General features: G+C 42.6%; 1 long non-coding RNA gene across 1 annotated transcript; it reads left to right on the top strand.

Annotated features, from left to right (window-relative positions):
• Positions 1 to 842: 842 nt before the first annotated feature.
• Positions 843 to 1,644, top strand: LOC131467581 (uncharacterized). Its single transcript, XR_009241511.1, has 2 exons — positions 843 to 1,280; positions 1,402 to 1,644. It is a non-coding gene; the product is annotated as an uncharacterized LOC131467581 (long non-coding RNA).
• The last annotated feature ends 18,965 nt before the right edge of the window (positions 1,645 to 20,609 follow it).

The raw sequence follows: 20,609 nt of genomic DNA, 5'->3' as shown, positions 1-20,609 counted from the left end.
TACAGTAAAAATTGAGTTTTCGGCCTTATTCTGAGTAAAAAAAGGACAACTTTGATGCTTAATTTCTCAGAAATGATACTGTAAAAATGTTTGACAATGACTGAGGGAGTAGTCAGCATGCCTCTGAAGTCAACTGTACCAACCATTGTCAGAACTTATGGGCCAAAGTGATGTTATTGTACAGTAAAAATTGAGTTTTCGGCCTTATTCTGAGTAAAAAAAGGACAACTTTGATGCTTAATTTCTCAGAAATGATACTGTAAAAATGTTTGACAATGACTGAGGGAGTAGTCAGCATGCCTCTGAAGTCAACTGTACCAACCATTGTCAGAACTTATGGGCCAAAGTGATTTTATTGTACAGTAAAAATTTAGTTTTCAGCCTTATTCTGAGAATAAAAAGAGACAACTTTGATGCTTAATTTCTCGAACAATATACAGTAAAAATGTTTGACAATGACTGAGGGAGTAGTCAGAATGCTCCTGAGGTCAACCGTACCAACCATTGTCAGAACTTATGGGCCAAAGTGATTTTATTGTAAAATTTATACAGTAAAAATAGTTGATAATGAGTGAGGGAGTAGTCAGCCTGCTCCTGAGATCAATTGTGTCAACCATTGTCAGAACTTATGGGCCAATGTGTTGTTATTGTACAGTAAAAATCTAAATAAATTAGGGAAAATATTTAGATCAATAGCTTCTGGACAATGTGACCCAATGTCTTAAAATCAGCATGATTGATTGCCCTTGTATTAGTAACGTCTTATTTTGAAAACCGGAAGTGATCGCGCCGGTATCAACCTAGCGCTGATTCTCAGCCGACTCCCAGCATTCACCGTAAGTTCGACTGCACGGGCGCACTTAAAAACGAATGACGGCTCACTTGACCACGCGAAGACGAATGACGGCTCACTTGACCGCAGTGCAAAACGCCCAGGATTTTTTACAACGAGCGCATTGCTACCACCGGTTAGTGGACTTATTGAGGACGCCGGCTATATCTGGACCCAGTGCACGGTAATGTTGATATGAGTGTAAAACTGCCCCCAGCTATAGCCACTCATGTTGCGCCTATTGCACATTGTAGACATATAGTTATAGGAGCCCCTTCTGCTCGGTGAGTGTTTAGTTCTGTGAGCACAGAACATATAATACACATAGTTACACTTTCTCAAAAACACCCTAGTCACACGAACATGACCTGATCTGGACTTGTTCACATATACTTGTTGAAGCAGTCACACACACACACACCCTCACAAACGGCCTTGGGTAAGTCACGTACCAACACACATCCTCACAAACGGCCTTGGGTAAGTCAGTTCCAACACACATCCTCACAAACGGCCTTGGGTAAGTCAGTACCAACACACATCCTCACAAACGGCCTTGGGTAAGTCAGTACCAACACACATCCTCACAAACGGCCTTGGATATCATGCACTCACTCCCCCTAACTTCTGCCTCCTGTTTCTCATGCTACATTGACGCACACACAAATAAGGCGGCGACTCATCTGAAGACTATATAGGATAACACCCCTAGACATGAGCAGACTCTTCTTGTACACGACATTGATACATGTACTGTACTTGAACTATTCTCCGCACTTTGCAAACTGCGCAATAAATCTGTATAATTCTTACTCGTCTTCTCCTGGTCCTCCTTTCACCGCATTAACGGACTCGGACAAAAGGCAAACGGCTGTTTGACCTCAACAGTTCACAGATTAGAGTCACATGGAAGTAACAGAGTCTATGGAGTCCCGCTGCTAGTTCTCGTTCTTAGGACAAGCTTAGGGAGGTTTAGGGGTGTTTTTTTGTTCCCTGTTCTAAGGGTTTTTGTGTTGGGGTACTGGGGTGGTAGATTCTACAGATTTGTTTTTTCCTACCATGTACTTACAATTTTGTTTATGGCTAATACTACAAAAAAAGGGGTATCTTGTCTGAGATTTGTCTCTTGGAATGTTAAAGGGATCAATGGGGTATAGCAGGGGTGTCAAACTAATTTTTGTTCAGGGGCCACATACAGCACAATTTGATCTCAAGGGGGCCGGACCAGTAAAAATAGTAAAATAATAGCCTATGAACAACAACAACTCCTTTGTTTTTACTCCTTTGTTTTACATTCAATGAAGGATAATTTTACAAAACATGACATTTCTTGAGAAATATAAGTGCAATTTCAACAATATCATACCTAAATTTACTATTTACACAGCACAATGGATCTATAAAGGCACAAACATTTAGTCACGGGTATGACTAAAGCGTGCATTTGACATTACGTTTAGATTAGTGTGAAATTTTAACAAATTCATCCTGCGGGCCGGTTCTGGCCCCCGGGCCGTATGTTTGACACCCCTGGGGTAGAGTATTTTCCCACTTAAAACATCTTAAAACAGATATTGCTTTTTTACAGGAGACGCATTTGATCGCTAAGGATCACCATAGGTTAAAGGCTTCATGGGTTGGCCAAAGTTTCCACTCCAACTTTAGTAGCAAAGCAAGGGGTACAGCGATTTTGATACATAAAAAATACAGTTTTACCCAACGAACGTTATAGCTGACCACCAAGGCCGGTTTGTTATAGTTTCAGGCTCTCTTATTAATATACCTGTTGTTCTTGTTAATCTCTATGCACCCAATTGGGATGATGAGGCATTTATTAGGAAAGTCACCTCACTTCTACCAGACTTAACTTCCCACCACTTAATCCTAGGAGGCGACCTTAACTGTACAATAAACCCTTTGCTAGACAAATCCTGCCCACGGCGGGATTCCCCTTCTAAAGTTTCCAAAGCAATTTCACTGTTTATGGATCAAATTGGAGGTGTAGATCCATGGCGCTTTCTATATCCTGGTAAAAAACAATTTTCCTTTTTCTCTCAGGTCCATAAAACATTCTCAAGAATTGATTACTTTTACTTGGATAGTTATTTTCTTCCTGCTATGTAACATAGAATATTCAACAATAGTGGTATCTGACCATGCTCCATTGCTACTCGACCTTTCGTTTACACTTTTACAAAAGACACGCCCTCCATGGAGGCTGAATGGTACGCTGCTAAACGATGATGACTTTTGCCAAACAATCTCCAAAGAAATTGATGATTTTCTTATTACCAACAAGTCTAATCTTATATCCCCATCTGTACTGTGGGAGACATTAAATGTGGTAGTCCGAGGACAGATTATATGTTATTCTGCAAGACTAAATAAACTCAAAAAACAAAAACAGGAACAACTCATGGAAAGCATAATAGAATTGGACAGAAAATTATCAAAATCTCCATCCCCTGAATTAGACAAAGAGAGACATAACCTTCAAATGGACTATAACTTATTGTCAACACAAGAAACTGAAAAATTACTCTTACGATCACGTGGATTTCTTTACGAACACGGTGAGAAGGCTGGACGCCATCTGGCTCGCCTAATAAAAAGCCAATCACTATCCCAGCTAATTAAACAGATTAGAACCCCTTTAGGTGAACTTACTGTAGTGCCATCTTTCATAAATGAAACCTTTAAAACATTTTACTCTGAACAATATACTTCACAATCCCCAACTGACAAAACAAAAATGATGAGCTTCCTGGATAACCTTAATTTCCCACCCATTTCTTCTTCTCAGAATAGTGAAATGGATCGACCCTTAGAATTTTGTGAAATAGCAAACTCAATTAAACTAATGCAAAGTGGCAAGGCCCCTGGCCCAGATGGTTACCCTATAGAGTTTTTTTTTTTTAAATTTGCTGATAAATTAATCCCTCTCCTTTTAGACATGTTCAATGACTCTCTGGACCGGGCAGCTCTGCCTCATACTCTCACCGGAGCATCAATAACCTTATTACTTAAGCCGGGTAAAGAAGATTCTGATTGTTATTCCTACCGTCCTATCTCCCTTTTAAGGCCGATTACAAGATTTTAGCTAAATCACTGGCCTTACGACTTGAATCAATTATTTATATATCAATTATTCGACCAAACCGGGTTTATGAAAAACCGACACTCTTTCTCCAACGTCCGCCGCCTCCTCGACCTTCTATTTTCTCCTACATCCGGGGGGACACCAGAAGTGGTGGTCTCCCTGGATGCGGAGAAGGCTTTCAATAGGGTGGAGTGGAGTTATCTGTTAGGTCTTAAAGAGGTTCTGTATTGGGTCTAAGTTTATATCCTGGATCTCACTTTTATACTCTTCCTCTAAAGCGTCCGTAAGTACTAATGGGATAAAATCCCAATATTTCACACTTAACAGAGGAACCCGCAAAGGGTTGTTTGCTGTGGCAATCGAACCTTTATCTATAGCACTTAAATCGGCCAGTTTTAGTAAAGGAATCCACAGATGTGGTTTGGAACATATTCTTTCCTTGTACGCGGACAATTTATTATTGTTTATTTCTGATCCAGTAACCACCATCCCTAAAATAATTGAATAACTAAACAGCTTTGGAGCATTTTCTGGTTATAAATTGAACTTCTCAAAAAGCGAATGTTTCCCTGTAAATAACTTAGCCCTTGGGGCCCCTGATGTGTATTTCCCATTTAAAGTGTCTAAAAGCAGCTTTAAATACTTAGGTGAGCATATCTGCCGTCAGATGTCAGAACTCTATAAGAACAACTTTCCACCCCTAATCGACAAGCTTAAATCAGATCTGGAAAGATGGTGTAATTTACATCTAACTTTAGCAGGCAGGGTAAATTGCATCAAAATGAACGTGCTTCCACGTTTCCTGTATCTTTTCCAATGCTTGACGATTTTTTTACCCAATTCCTTTTTTCATGCTATATACAAGCTAATTTCATCTTTTATATGGAAAAGCAAGACCGCCAGGATTAGGAGAGAGTTTTTACAAAGGCATAAGTCTGTTGGTGGTTTGTCACTCCCTGACCTAAGACTCTACTATTGGGCAGCTAACATAAGCAAAATTACTCTCTGGATTCGCGAACCTGAATTAATCTGGTGTAAACTAGAAGCTAAATCCTGCTCTACATCACTCCTAGCTCTACTTACATCAAAATTGCCCTTTCAACCATCCCAATATACATGTAACCCAATTGTAGTTTCCACCTTTAAAATTTGGTTCCGATTCAGATGTCAAAAATGTACACCTTAATATCCCATCTCAAAGAGACGCCTCTTGATAAAATCAAGAAAGACTGGGAACAAGAACTTGGCAGGGTTATCGATGATGGTGTCTGGAACTCAGCATTAATTCGTGTAAATAACAATACATCTTGCTCCAGGCTTAATTTAATACAATTTAAGGTTGTCCATCGTATTTATTTTACCAATTCCAAACTTTCACAAACATATCCCAATGTCGCAGACACATGTAACATGGTGTCGCTGGTGTCATTTCTCACCAGCGAACATGACCCACATGTTTTGGTCTTGTACCCGTCTGCAAGCTTACTGAACGGATGTTTTTAAACATCTTGCAGAAGCACTAAATGTGAAATTGATGCCTTGTCCAGAATTGGCTATTTTTGGAGTATTATCAGACCATCAAACAATTAGGAAAAAAATTAAGGATAGTTTCGCCTTTGCTTCCTGCTTAACATGTAGAAGAATTTTGTTGGAGTGGAAGGCACTAGTTGCCCCCAAAGCTTCGCTGTGGCTTGAGGACTTTATGCTGTACTTAGATCTGGAGAAAATTAAATACAATCTGATTTTTTGATTTGGTTTGGGGCTGCATGATTAGTTACATAGCTAGACTAAAGACACTACAGGACTAATGAATGATCTTTACCCTCTCTTAATTATCTGTGTACTTTTATATTTGTATGTCTGTTTACGCTAAGAAGGAAGGATGTGTGTTATTACTGATCGGTAATAAAATTTTGTAGGATTGGGAGGGACTGGGGGTGGCAGGGTATAAGTGGTTGTTGTTTTTGAAACATTGTATGTGCTTTTGCCTGTCAAATAAATAAAAACATTAATCAAAAAAAAGAAAATCACTGATTTTCTCTATGGAGTTTGGTGTGGGAGAGTGAGTGGTTTATAAAGTCTGTCTCACAGTGAGATAAAGACATGAACGTGTTATCATAGACTTCAGCTGGTGTAGATTTCCTTATTTTAAGTGTCTAAAATCTTGTGTTGTCTTGTGTTGTGAGTATAAAGTGTGATTTTGTGTACCGTCCACTCTCAGGTTGATGATCGACTCCTTGCTGACTCCAGGTTTGGTGCTGGTGTAGCATTTGTATTTTCCCTGGTCCAGAATCTGCAGGGACATCAGCTGCAGCGAGGCGTTTCCTTTAGAGATCTCGTTGTTGAACAGTGACGTTCTGTTTTTGAAGCGCAGGTTCTGGCGCGAAAGCTGGTCTTTGTCCTTGTAGAACGCGTGGACAGCGACGTCTTCGACGCTGACATGAATCCAGTGGATGATGGTTTCTGGACCAGGCTGAAGCCGGCATGGTAAGATGCACCTCGTGTTGAAAACACAGGAGACGTCTTGGTCTGTGAGACAACAGGGAAACATGGAGGCATTGACACTTAAGTCACAGCTGCCTGAGCTGTGCAAGCCCCCTGCTGACCCCTTGCACTGAGAACCAGCACAAGACAGACGGTCACAGACATCTACTGATCAAAAGATCACCTCAGTCTACGATGTCTTAAGAGCATGTTCACGCCTTTATCTTACTGTTAGACTTACGTTTCCAACAGGAAACTGAAGTTTGTAAACCACTCACTCTCCCGCACCAAACCCCATAGAGAAAATCAGTAACTTTAGCTCACAGGGACACAGGAGCTGCTAGTCTACTGCTGCCTCGTGTGGTCACTTTGTGTCACTGAGGTAAATCTGAATGAACGTTTTCAAACCCCGAACTGACAAAATAAGACATTTGAACTTTGTGATGGAGGCAGCAGTGGATCAACAACTCCTGTGTGTGTGATGTGAAAATCACTGATTTTAAGACATCATGGACTTAAGATGACATAGATTTTATAAGGTTTTCCAACAGCAAACTGACATTTTTAAACCACTTACTCTCCCACACTAAACCCCATAGAGAAAATCAGTGATTTTCACATCACAGCACACATGAGTTGTGGATCACTAAGTTCCAATGTCTTGTTTTCTAAATTTGGGGTTTCCAATTCCAAACTGTATATGAGTTAAAAGCCTTAACCCTTAGAAAACAGAGCATTTCAGCTGCTTTTTCCATTACTATGTTAAAACATACAGAGGCTATAAGAATGTGAAATATAGAGTTGTTTTATATCCTTTTTTTAGACAATCTGATGAAAGAAATGCAAATTTCACCAACTACTGTATATAAACACACCTGAGAAGAAAGTACTCAAAATGTTAAAAATCTGATTAAATTTGTGAAATTAAGTTCACCTGGCTCGACTATAAAATGAATCATAACTCAAAACTAACTCTGACTCAAGGAAAAAAAACAGCCTAACCCTAACCCAGAGGATAAAGTCTTCATTCCGACTTTATTCTCAAAGTCTGTGAATTATTTACTCAATGGGGCCCTAATACTCAACATTCGTTCAGATTAACCTCAGTGACACTAAGTGACCACACGAGGCAGCGGTAGACCAGCAGCTCCTGTGTCCCTGTGAGTTAAAGTCACTGATTTTCCCTATGGGCTTTGGTGTGGGAGAGTTAGTGGTTTACAGAGTGACACAAATTTCCAACTTGGATTTACTTCATATTATTTTGCCCACGTCTGCAAAACTTGAGCAATAATGCTCACCTGGAAAGTGAACTTTGTGAATCATTTACCGTTCCACACCAAAGTCCATAGATAAATCAGCGATTTTAACATCACAGCACATAGGAGTGGTTGATCCACTGCTGCCTTCATCACTAAGTTCAAATGTGTTCTTGTGTGACTTCAGCATTTAAAATCCTCTGTTCAGATTTACAGGATCTAAAATCACTGATTTTCTCTATGGGGTTTGGTGTGGGGAGTAAGTGGTTTACAAACTTCAGTTTCCTGTTGAAAAAGTGAGATAAAGACATGAACATAATATTCTTAAGATATCGTAGATAGATGTTAATGTTACTATTGCCTGGTGGTTTAGTTTTTAGATTTAGATGTTTACTTATCTAAATGATGTTAATGCACTGACATTAATCAGCAGCAGCAAAACGCCATTGGTGAGAATTCAAGAAAGAGAAACTAAAAGCTTTTCTTGTTTGTTATCACAGGAATGAGTTCCTGCTCGTCTACAGTCCATTGTGTTCAAGGGCAGAACTCTTTACTTCAAGTTGCTTTGACCTCAATTCAAGGCAAATTGCACCAAAATGACTTTAAAACTGAATTAAGGAAAAGGGAAATAATTGAGTTTCTTGCTCTTAAAAACACAGTTTATCGTTTGTGATTGTTTATTTCTATTAATTATATTGTTTATTATTAGTGTTTGTCCTGTCAGTTATTTGTTTTGTTTGTGATGAATCACTTTGAATGTTCTTTATCCCCCTAATTAAGACAAGTATGTGTGATTTTTCAGCTTCTTAAATGTGAATATTCCCTGGTTTCTTGGCTTGATAATAACAACAGAAATCAATTTCAGGATTGACAAACACCGATCAACATTTTCTGACATTTCATACGGACCAAACAAGCACTCAGATTAGGATAGCAACTCACCATTACATGGTGAGTTGCTGCCCAGACCTAAAAATAACATGACTCCCTTTCACACAGCTCATGCCCATGGCCACATAAGGTCACACAGGGCAGTGGAAAAACAGGAGTCTCTCACCTGCTCCAGTGAAAGTCCAGACAGAGCAAAGAAGCAGCAAAAGTGCCAGAGAGTTTCCCACCATCTTGTCATCAGAAGTGTGTTTCATGACAAAAATGTAGATCCAGTTTTGTTACAGGTTCCAGGTATGTTGGTGAACCTGACGAACAGGAAAAGCTGAGGCTTCGCTGCAAGTTCTATCCCTCCCTCCCTCCCTCCCTCATCCTGTCTCTCCCTTCCTTCCTCCCTCTCTCTCTCTCTCCCTCCCCCTCCCTCTCTCTCTCTCCCTCAAGTATCAAAAGTAATTTTCTGATATCAAATGTACTTAAGTTTTTAGAAGTAAAAGTATTAAAAAAAAGTGAGGATTGAGCCATGGTGGCTCAGTGGTAGGATGAGTTGTCTTTCAACTGGGAGGTTGTGGGATCACCTGACCCCATGTTGCAGTGTTCGCAGATTGGTGAATGTACAGCGATGTTGGAGGGCGCGTCCAGTTTAGGATGACCTACTTCCTGTGTGCAGGTCATGGCTTGCAGCCATGTTCAGCATGGTTCCCTGGTCTCTTAAAACGTTTCATGCAGATCAGTCAACGTATGTCAAAGTTACAGGGTACTTCCTGTTTTGTGGCGAAATGGCGGCTGGCTGACTTCCTGTTGGGTGACGTGCACGTGAGTAGATGCGTTCAGGATCGGTCTCTTGTGTCACGGCCGCACATTGACCAATTCGTTCCAAACCTCATATGTGACAATCGGGGGCCCCTGCAAGCCATGACCTGCACACAGGAAGTAGGTCATTTGAAACAGGAAGTGCCCTGTAATTTAGCCGTAAAACTGACCATTTGGATTGGAACTTAACAGACTAACCAGAGACCTGCCCTGAACACATACTGTATGCAACCATGACCTGCACACAGGAAGTAGGTAATCTGAAACAGGAAGTGACTTGTAACTTAGCTGTAAATTGACAGATCTGTTCGAAACTTCATATGTGAGACCAGGGACCACACACAAGGGGGTTGATCTGGCATTCATGGAATTTGGCACTAAAGTAAAGACTGTTGAGTCAATTGCTTTTGTTGGTTTAAAAAAAGGTCTGACAAGCTGTTAGTGTTGATGAGTAAGTTCCTCTGATTTGTGTTACATAGGAATCCATGGGTGTGTCAGAGATGTTTATCTTTCATTAAGTTTCGGGGAGGGAGTGTTTCTGATGAAAGGTTAACTTTATATCACATGACTAACTCTGGCTTCCTGTTAAATGCTCACTTAGTCACCAACACCCTGTCCTTTTGTGTCAGAAACTATTGTAGAATCATATCAGGGGTATATTACGATGAAAGGCGAGTCGTTTTATTACAAAAACTGGCCCAGTGACTGTTCGACGAGAGCTTTTATAAAATTAACACTAACCATCAACAGCCACGACCCTAAGGACCTTAACAGTGGTATTGTCACAAGTTGTGATATAATATTTAGGAAAATAAACTCCTTTCGGAGTTACGCTAGCTTAAATGACAGTTGTTTCCACTGTAGGGGCGCGTGCAAGTTATTAAGCATGCATGCTTTAAAAATGTTTCCGTCTATGTCACCTCCAGGGCTCCGTACATTTTAGTGTAAATCTTTGGATTTTTGGCAGCCTGGCCTCATCTAAAGTTTGCTGAATTATCCATAAGAAGCTCCCATTCACGTTGTGCTCATGCGAGTCCAGACAGCTGTCACTGGAACACTTTAATGCAGAAGTAAGTCTTAAATTGTGATTTTTCACAGGCAAGTATTGCAGTCATGAGAACTTAAAACACTTCCTATAAATTCCGAACGGATTTAAGGACGTTATTTAATCATATATCAAATGTTATGTTAATCACACAAACAGCAGCTGCCACAGTGTTTCTAAAAATGTGTGTTTTTATGTGTGTGTTGGCTTTTGGCCGATTTATCATAAGTTTCAAAGCACTCACTCTCCCACACCTAACCCCATAGAGAAAACAAGTGATTTTAGCTTGTGGGGACACAGGAGCTGCTGGGCTACTGCTGCCTCTTTTGTGAGGTTTGTCTTAATTAGGCAGTGGTGGGCTGTCAGGGCCAGCAGGGCCTTCTCTGCTGGCCCTGACAATATCAAAAAAAGTATTTTTTTATTATTATTATTTTTTTTTTTTTTTAATAATCAAATTAATGTGTGTCTGAACGTGTCTGAATTCAATTACTTTTTCAGAATGTTATGATTATACCAGAAAGAATATGGTTATTTTTTGTGAAGCTGAGCTGGATTTTCCTGGATGTCATTAAACGCATCATAGCTCCTGCTCTAGTAGTATTGCTAGCCTTTCGTTGAAGCTGCCATTTCCTATTTGGTTATAACTTTGACTGACGTGTGTCGTCAGCCAATCAAAATTTGATGCATAGTGACAGAACGCCCCAGGCCCAGTGATGTGTCTGGTGCTAGCCCCCGCTGTTGTCATCAACGACGTTTGAACTTTTGGCGGGTTTTGAAGTAAGCTATGGCCACTGCATTAACACCACCGATCCATCGTGTTTCTGATCTCCTTCGTGTGCACTTTTCACGGCGATCATTTGGAGAAGAGAAGAACATTTTTTAGAAGTGGTGAGGACAAAACTGTTGATCATAAATAGTGCCGGGGACGTGTTCCCCACGTAGCTGACGCCTATGCTTATGTGGAAGCTTGTTTTTGTGTCTTATGGTGGCTTGTGAAATAGCGGTTGCTGAGTGACATAACGGGAGATGTGGTGGTAATGATGCAGTAGTCTATAGATGTGCAGTGGTGTGCGTGTGCGCTATGGTTGTTGCAGATCGACGGTCTCGTGAATATAGTCGGTGTTTGTGCAAGGTTTTTTTTGTTTTTTTTTACTGTAGGCCCTGACTGAAACCCCACGGTACGCTACTGTCATTAGGTAAATCTGAACTGACAATTTCAAACGCTAAAGTTACAAGATAAGACAGATGAACACGCTGATGGAGAAACCAGTGAATGAATTACTCCTCTGCACTGTGAACGTAGTCTTTTCTTTTCTTTTTGAACATATTCTTGACATCGTAAACTGAAGCTGACTTAATTAGGTTTTAGGGTTGCAAATACCGATTATTTTCCTAATGGATGAATTAGTTTGGTCCAAGAAATGGTCAGAAAAATGTTGATCAGCGTTTCCAAGAACCCGCAAAAGTTTCAGTTTTACTGATTTCTTTGTTATATGGAGCGAAGGAACCAGAAAATTCACAATTAACTTGTTTGCCTAGCGTAGTTCGTCCCGTCCATGTTCAGAAGAACAGAACTACCTTTAATGTACTATTGTACTTTACCTTTCATCTATGAATATACAACAGTAGTCCTGAAATGTGCACAGTTTCAGTCGTCTAACATCAGGTGGTTTCAGGTGTCTGATGCACTTTTGACCAGGATCAGAAAGAACAACACTCCAAGCTCAGTGATTTTTTTTTTTATAACATCACATAAATCATGACACATAAAGGTGATAGAGGTACAGTATAGTTCATGTACATGTGAAAATATCGGAGTAAGTCAGACTACAGTGTTTTGACTGTCGATCATTGTCCTGTCACAATCACAGTAGGGCATTTAGTGCAGCACAGGGAAAAATGATGTGAAGGATGTAACTCAGGGTCAGGAAAGCCCCTAAAAGAGACACTTCCTCTGAAGGGAAATGACTGAATGTCCGGTCATGTGTGATGGAAAACAGAGATATACACGATTTGTGCCAACATGGTGATACACTGCTTTGCATTGTTTCCTTACAGTAACAAGGTTCCTGATTGGTCTTTTGCTTGCTGTTCAGCTGTTCTTCAGGCTGTGGAGGGGCAGCATTGCCCCCTCCGTGTACAGCCTCCTGGAAATGATTAGAAGGAGAACAAACTCCCTGGTTCTCATTTTGTCACCAGGCATCTAAAGGCCCATTTATACCCTCCACAAAATGGAAATTGTGGTGCCTCGCAGGGGAGCTTTCAAACAGTTACCACTGGGCATCGTGGGGGCAGTATTGAGTCAATGGTCCAATCAGTCAGGAAAAACTACCAGGACTTGTTGGCTTATCCCTGCAGCCAGAAAATGGAGAGGGACCGCAGGCGCCTAGCTTCACTCACTAGCTTGCTGTGAGGTGCGTATCTTTAATTCGAGGAGATATCGGGTGACGTTATCTCATGGCGGACAAACGGAAATACTGAAAATGCCGCTCTTCATCGATCTCTCATCGGCAAAAACACCAAGGAGTGATGTTCCCCATTAATGGACGGCTTACATTGTGTTACAGTGTACAATGTTGTGTTCCAAGTGTTGCATCCATGCCAATGCAAAAGACGCGAGGATGCATGTAGGGTAGTGAATGGGTGGTACGGAAGGGTACGGAAGAGCTTGGGATCTCGGTCTAAATCCCGGAGGACTCCCAGATGTGGGTGAGGTTAACACTCCTGAATGTTGGTTCTGTTGCAGGAGGAACCACCTTCACGTCATCATGCCCTGGGCGATCTTGTGCTACCACCACCACCCTTTGTTGCCCAAAAAGTCAAAAATTGGTGCCAACTGCGTAACACCCAGTTTCTGTGAACACCAGCCTGTTGCTGATGTCTTGCTTTACTTGCGCAGTGGTGCTCTTGTGCTACCTCTTTGCCTCCGTCAGTCAGACATTGAAATAGCTTCGATGGTTCTAATAGCTTTACCTGGAGACTCTAAGACGTGCATGCGATCGGTTGTTTGTCGATGAATATCGCTTTTGTGAAAGGTTCTCAAACTCCACCTCCGTCCAGTGTCGGCTGGATTTAGCTCCACCTCCCCCCGATGACCCTCAAAGGGCAGAAGATGGATGGACTTGGTTTGACCAGGTTCAAAACGAACCCTTCATGACGATGTTTGTCAGGGTTTCAAAGTTTAAAACGTTCAAATATACAAAAGTAGTCAAAGTAGTAGTTTATAGCATGGTATAATTCAGTATATTCATAAAAAAAAAAGGGCTCTGCGTTGCTCTTCAGTGTTTGTGGTGTTAGTATGGTGTTAGTCTCTCGCTGCTGCTGGTTTCTGTTTGCTCTCAGGTTAACTGAGCGCTGCTTCTTTGGCGCTGACGCCGCTCAGGTTCAGATGAGCGTCTGCTCTCGGCTCTGACGGGAAAAAAAACACAAAACGAGGTTTCTGGATCACAGATTTTTATAAACATGGGTCACTGACTCTTGTTGAGTCTTGACACTATTTTTTAATTTACTCTCTGGCTCTATCCAGTGGCTGACAGTGGGTATCACAGTTCTTTTTGATGACTGACCTCTGACTGAGTGAAGCTCTGTGACCTCTTCGGGGTCGTTTTTGGGCTTCTTTCCTGAGCCTGGCGAGACAGGAAGTAGATATAAAGGTGTGAGATTAAAAAACAAACAATGGCAAATAGTTAACTTCAAACTTTAATACACAATGCAGCAGCTCGCTCTGGAGTGACTCTGGTGGGCATTGCAGCTTAAAGCTTTAATTATGCTCTGATTCATTCATCATCACTGGAAAATGAAGAGTTGTTGTACCATGATGCTCGTACGGTAGCCCAGAATGGACAAACGCTGTGTGTAGGTTGGACTTTTTCTTTACCTGGTGCAAACGCTGAAGCTTTAATGAAGCAGGTTTTCAGAGTGTTGTGATGTGCAGCTTCACCACTAGATGGCACCAAAACTCCACAAAGTGGGAGCCTGACTGAACAATCATCACTACACAACACATACCTGCCTTTACGTGATGATGTCATTTCATTACACAATTGTTTACTCTTGGTTTTATTGCTTTTTCTACCGCTGTTATTACATTTTTATGACTTTATTTGTTGTAACATGCTCATGCATGATCTTGGTCTGCTGGTTCTGGATTTTGTGGCTCTGTCTTTGTGTTTATCTCGTTTATCTTTAAAGGTGCTGTATAAATAAAATAATAATAATAATAATTATTATTATTATTGTTATTGTTATTGTTATTGTTGTTATTATTATTATTATCATTAATAAGAAAATCCTTAATAACACCTCATGAAGTATATTCATGGTGAAAACTACATTTTTCAGATATTGATTATCACCTCTTTTTCTGTCATAAACTCTGACCTTGTCAGGACCAGTCGTCCTCATGGAGACCAAAACCTGGTCCTAATGAGGCAGAACCTCATTTCTGATGAACTGGTTAAGACTAAGATTTGAATGGTTTAGGGTTAGAGATAAACTGGTTATGGTTAAGGTTAGTGATGCAGCTTTGTTTACTCAGTTGCCATCGTTACCTTTGAGCTTCATGTAGGCCACCAGTCCCACCAGAGCAAGGATGAGTCCTGCGATCACCAGACCGAAAACCCACCAATGAGACGGTTTCGCTGCTGTGCTTCTCTGACCTGCGCACACACACACACACACAGGGTAAACTCTTTAGATTTGTGATAACACACAAAATTATGAGATAAAATCTCATTATATTGACTTTTTTATCTCATAATTATGCCCTTTTTTATCTCATAAGTATGCTTTTATCTCATTTTGACTTTTTATCTCATAATTTCGACTTTTTATGCCATAATTTTGTTTTGCAGGATCAGACGCACTAGCATCAGTCTAACTGTCATCTGGCTGCAATTTAAGTCCCATTGAACAAGTCCAGATCTCATTTTTTTGTGATGGTCAGGTGATCACCCAAATATTTCCCCATAAAATCTTTTGTTTATGTAAGATGGTAAAGATTGATACAGGTCCAGAAGGTTCTTCTGGATTCAGTGGATCAAGAGTCTTTATGCCCTGGTGGACTTATCTGTTGGTTCTAGTTTCTGTGTTTGTGTTTGTGACCTCACCGACAGGATCGTCGATGATGACGTTGGTGCGCTCCGTGTGCGTTTTGAACGGCGCCAGGAACTTGCAGACGTAGCTGCCCGAGTGCTCCGCGTGCTTGGGGTCCATCAGCCGCAGAGAACCGTCTCCAAACGGGACCTTGTAGCCGTCCAGCTCCACGTGTCCCTCCCAGAGCGGCACGGAGGTGCTGCGGCCCGAGCGGCCGTCGTAGCTGAGGATGTGGGCGGGGTCCTCGCCATCGGAGAAGCTCCACTCCAGGGTGGGGCTGCTCAGGTAAGAAGGGGCGGAGCAGGGGATGGTCAGATCTCTTCCCTGAGCTCCTTTTATTTCTACAGGTGGGGGGGGGGGGTGATATGTTTGAACACAGACGGCAATGTTGAATTTCAACATTTAAACCGTTATGATTTATTACCTCTTTCTTTGAACGAGGTCGTCCACACTGGGCCACCGTACGAGGTGGTGACTTTGCAGATGTAGACGAGGTCAGGCTGACCGTTCAACAATCTGAGGCGGCTGTCCACCGCGTACAGCCCCCGCTTGTCGGCCAGCATGCGTGTGACCGGCCGCAGGTCCTCGAATGTGGCCGGTTCAGTCGCCCAGGTCACGCGGGGAGCGGGGAAGACGTCGCGCACCGTGCACTTCATCTCCTCGTAGCCGCTCAGCCTCGTGAGCTCCATGTGCACGCCTCGGATGGGTGCTGCACACACACACACACACACACACACACACACACGTTCAGCATACTTTGTGGTTTCCCAGCAGCCCCTGATGATAGACTCTAAATGCCAGGGCCTAATATAACCTGGCAGCGTGTGATATCATTCTTCTGCAGATAACATTAGAGCTGTGTTAACACAGTGTGCTACACAATTATTTATTATTATTAATTTAACAGCTTCACAGTCACTGAGACGGTTAAATTGAATTGAATTGAATGACTTTGGGTTAGGGTTAGGGTTAAATGTCTTGTTAGGGTTAAATGTCTTGTCTCCACTGCCCCCTACTGTCTGTTAGCGGAAAACCAGCCTTTTCAAGATCAGGAGGAGTTGGTCTGGAGTCCTCAGAATCAGGAGGTCTCGCGAGAAACCCAAGTCTGGTACAGGATAGCGTTATTAAACCATTGTCGGAGGAAATGACCAAGCGAGGGAGGGTCCGATGTTTACTTGTGTGACGGACCGTTTTTTGGCGAGATTTCAAAACACAAACAGGAAGAAAGGATGACGACCAGCACGGACTGGATCGTTTGTACTCAAAAACTACACTGGGAGCTCTGTGGAGAATATGGTGAAAAATGCAAAAGGGTTAGGGTTAGGACTCTGAGGGCCCCGGGCAAAAGGGACTCGGTGGGGTCCAACAATGAACACCCTTGGCACAGTCAATGGTTTTCATTATACACAGGCGAAGAGGGAAAAAAGACAAATTTCAGTCTCCCATCATCCACAAAAAATCATTGCGTATTTTTGAATAATGGTTTAGCTGTTGTTAAATCACCGCCTCTGTAAAGCAAAATTTATTCTAAGTAGGTTTTGCCAAAAATGTCCAGAAACTTTCGACGGGACTGGGAACGTTAGTTGGGAGTTTTTTAGAAATGTTCCAAATTGGCAACCTCCAATTGAACCCTAACCCTAACACAGGTAATTAGCCGTGATTCTTTATTGGTCTGGAACTCACCTTTGACCTTCAGGATCACTTTGGCTTCATGTTCGCTGGTCGACGTGCGCACATGACACCTGTACGTGCCTCTGTCCTTTAGGCTGCTCCTCCTGACAATCAGGGTGGCGTTGCCCTGGGAAATCAGGTGCGTGGAAACAGACGCGCGCGCGGCGAGCTGCTTGTCGTCCGAGTCCTCCTCACTGCTGTGCTTGGTGTCGCCGTCGTCGTCATTTTCGTCCTGCTCAAACTTGTACACCACCACGTCCTGCCTGAACCACTCGACGGTCTCCTCGCCGCCGGGCTTGAAGGTGCAGGGCAGCACGCACTCTTCTGACACAAAGCACGTCACTGTGACGTCTGTGGACACAAGAGAAGACCACACTCATGTAGAAGCCAACAATGTCTCAATCCTGTCTGTGTCTCTCTCCCAGTTTTCATGTCCAGGAGTTGTTTGTCTCCTGAGCTGAGCTCATGTCATTGGCCTCATGATGCAGAGTGACTCAAACTGTCTTCTCAACCGTCTCCAAGACCAGGACACAGAGACCACTAAGACCACTCTGTCTCAAATCCTTTCTTGATGTTGATCTCTATACAACAATTGTCTCGGTCTTAGTTACATTCTGGTCTTAGTCTCAGTACAACTCTGGTCTTGGTCTTAGTCTCGGTATAACTCTTATCTTGGTCTCTACAGCTCTTGTCTTGGTCTTGGAACAACTGTGGTCTTGGTCCCTACAGCTCTTGTCTTGGTCTCTACAGTTCTGGTCTTGGTCTTGTCTCGATACAGCTCTGGTCTTGGTCTTGTCTCGATACAGCTCTGGTCTTGGTCTCTACAGCTCTGGTCTTGGTCTTGTCTCAGAACAGCTCTTGTCTTGGTCTCTACAGCCCTTGTCTTGGTCTTAGTCTCAGTACAGCTCTGGTCTTGGTCTTGTCTCGATACAGCTCTGGTCTTGGTCTTGTCTCGATACAGCTCTGGTCCTGGTCTCTACAGCTCTGGTCTTGGTCTTGTCTCAGAACAGCTCCGGTCTTGGTCTTGTCTCAGAACAGCTCTTGTCTTGGTCTCTACAGCTCTTGTCTTGGTCTATACAGCTCTGGTCTTGGTCTTGTCTCGATACAGCTCTGGTCTTGGTCTCTACAGCTCTGGTCTTGGTCTTGTCTCGGTACAGCTCTGGTCTTGGTCTCTACAGCCCTTGTCTTGGTCTTAGTCTTGGTACAGCTCTGGTCTTGGTCTCTACAGCTCTGGTCTTGGTCTTGTCTCGGTACAGCTCTGGTCTTGATCTCTACAGCTTTGGTCTTGGTCTTGTCTCGGTACAGCTCTGGTCTTGGTCTCTACAGCCCTTGTCTTGGTCTTAGTTTCAGTACAGCTCTGGTCTTGGTCTTAGTCTCAGTACAGCTCTGGTCTTGGTCTTAGTCTCGGTACAGCTCTGGTCTTGGTCTTAGTCTCGACACAGCTCTGGTGTTGGTCTTTAAACCTTTATTGTGTGGTTGTTGTTGTTGTGGAACATCGAAGTCGTCCGTCGTAGATGAATCTGCTCTAGAATTTGAATGTTGTTCAGTTTTGAAAACCTGGACGTCCTCGTTTGTCTGTGAGAAACCGTTACACCTGAGTCTGTGTCAGCGACCAAGACTCTAGAAATAATTTGAGAATTAGATTGTGTTTCAAGTCTTATCAGATAACGAGACATGGCACAGGCTGTCGAGTCAAAGCCCTCGGGGCAAACATTCACAGATGTGTCGCACGTTTAACCTGCAAACATTAATAACCTGTTAATGGTGTTTACAACAGCAGCTGGAGTCCGGCCCATACTGATGAAATCGGTTGGAACCACATTAACCACATGAATCTGACAAAACGAGAAAACCCAACCTAATTATTGGGAAATCCAAGCAGCGAGCCAGCCCGATCATGAAGGTGAATAATAAAACGTAAACATGCCTCAGCTGTGTCGAGTTCTGCTTGATTGTTCTCCAGCATTGTGATGATGTCACTGATGTTGGCAGTTTGCTTGGAATGTTCCTGGAATTCACAGAGTGTTCGCTCCCGTTCCCGACGACACACGTCTGATCGCTCAGCTGTTTAATGTGTCTGTGCAGACACCAGAGAGTGACCGACGTTATCAGGACCTGCACGCTGGTCTTCAGCTGAAATGACGATAACTCTGATGCCTGCACATCTGAAAGTGTTCCACCTTTTTCTGAGTGTAAACAACAGGGTGTTTGTCGCTGTCTGTCACCTGATCAGTGTTCAGGGCGTGGACGTCTGATCCAGTGTATGATTCACTGAAATGTTAGAGCTCAGGTATCAACACACACACACACACACACACACACCGTACCTATCCTACTACCTAACCTCCATATCCCTCCACCCATTCTATGCATCCTTCTACCTAACTGCCATCCATCTATCTATGCTACCTTTCCTTCCACTCACCCTTCCCATACTTATACCCACCATTCCAAACCTACCTAGCCTTCTACCTACTGTATGTACCAATCCTTCTTCCCTTTCTTTGTAGTCTTCTACCCATGTTTTCCCATTCCCCTCATCCTATCTATTGCTCTACCCACCCTACCCAGTCTTCTATTTATCTTTCCAATCCTCCTACACATCCTATCCATTCTACGTATCTTTCTACCTCATCTCCACATCCTTATACTCATTCTACCCATCCTATGTATCCTTCTACCAAATCTACCCATCCCTCCACCCTTATTACCCATCCTATTTATCCTTCTACCTCTCTATCATCCATCTACCTATGCTACCTGTCCTTCCACTCACCCTTCCCATACTTATACCCACCTTTCCGAAGCTACCTAGCCTACTACCTGCTGTATATACCAATCCTTCTTCCCTTTCTTTGTTCTTCTATCCATGTTTTCCCACTCCACTCATCCTAACCATTGCTCTACCACTCTGTACCAGTAGATTATATGAGGTGCGTCTTTTGTTAAGTGGCTAAAATGTGTTTTTTCCTGTGTCACCGCTGCCTACAGCGATTATTCGATTCATTGTCAGTTTACCAGTCTTCTATCTATCTTTCCTATCCTCCTACCCATCCTATGTGTTCTTCCACCTCATCTACCTATCCTTCTATTCTTCCTACGTATCCTTCTACCAAATCTACCCATCCCTCCACTCGTCCTACCCGTTCTATGCATCCTTCTACCTCATCTCCACGTCCTTCTACTCATCCTACCCATCCTATGTATCCTACCTAACCTACCGATCCTTCCATTCTTCCTACGTATCCTTCTACCAAACCTACCCAGCCTTCTACCTATATGTACCAATCGTTCTGTCCATCCTTCTAATCTTTCAACCCTTCCTTTGTAGTCTTTCCACTCATCGCTCTACCCACACTACCTAGTCTTCTATCTATCCTTCCCGTCCTCCTACCAACTTTCCCCGATCCTCTATCTATTCTACTCCTC

Source organism: Solea solea, chromosome 1 (assembly GCF_958295425.1).
Source record: "Solea solea chromosome 1, fSolSol10.1, whole genome shotgun sequence".
In the NCBI taxonomy this organism is placed as follows: domain Eukaryota; kingdom Metazoa; phylum Chordata; class Actinopteri; order Pleuronectiformes; family Soleidae; genus Solea; species Solea solea.
This window is presented reverse-complemented; position numbering and strand designations above follow the sequence as displayed.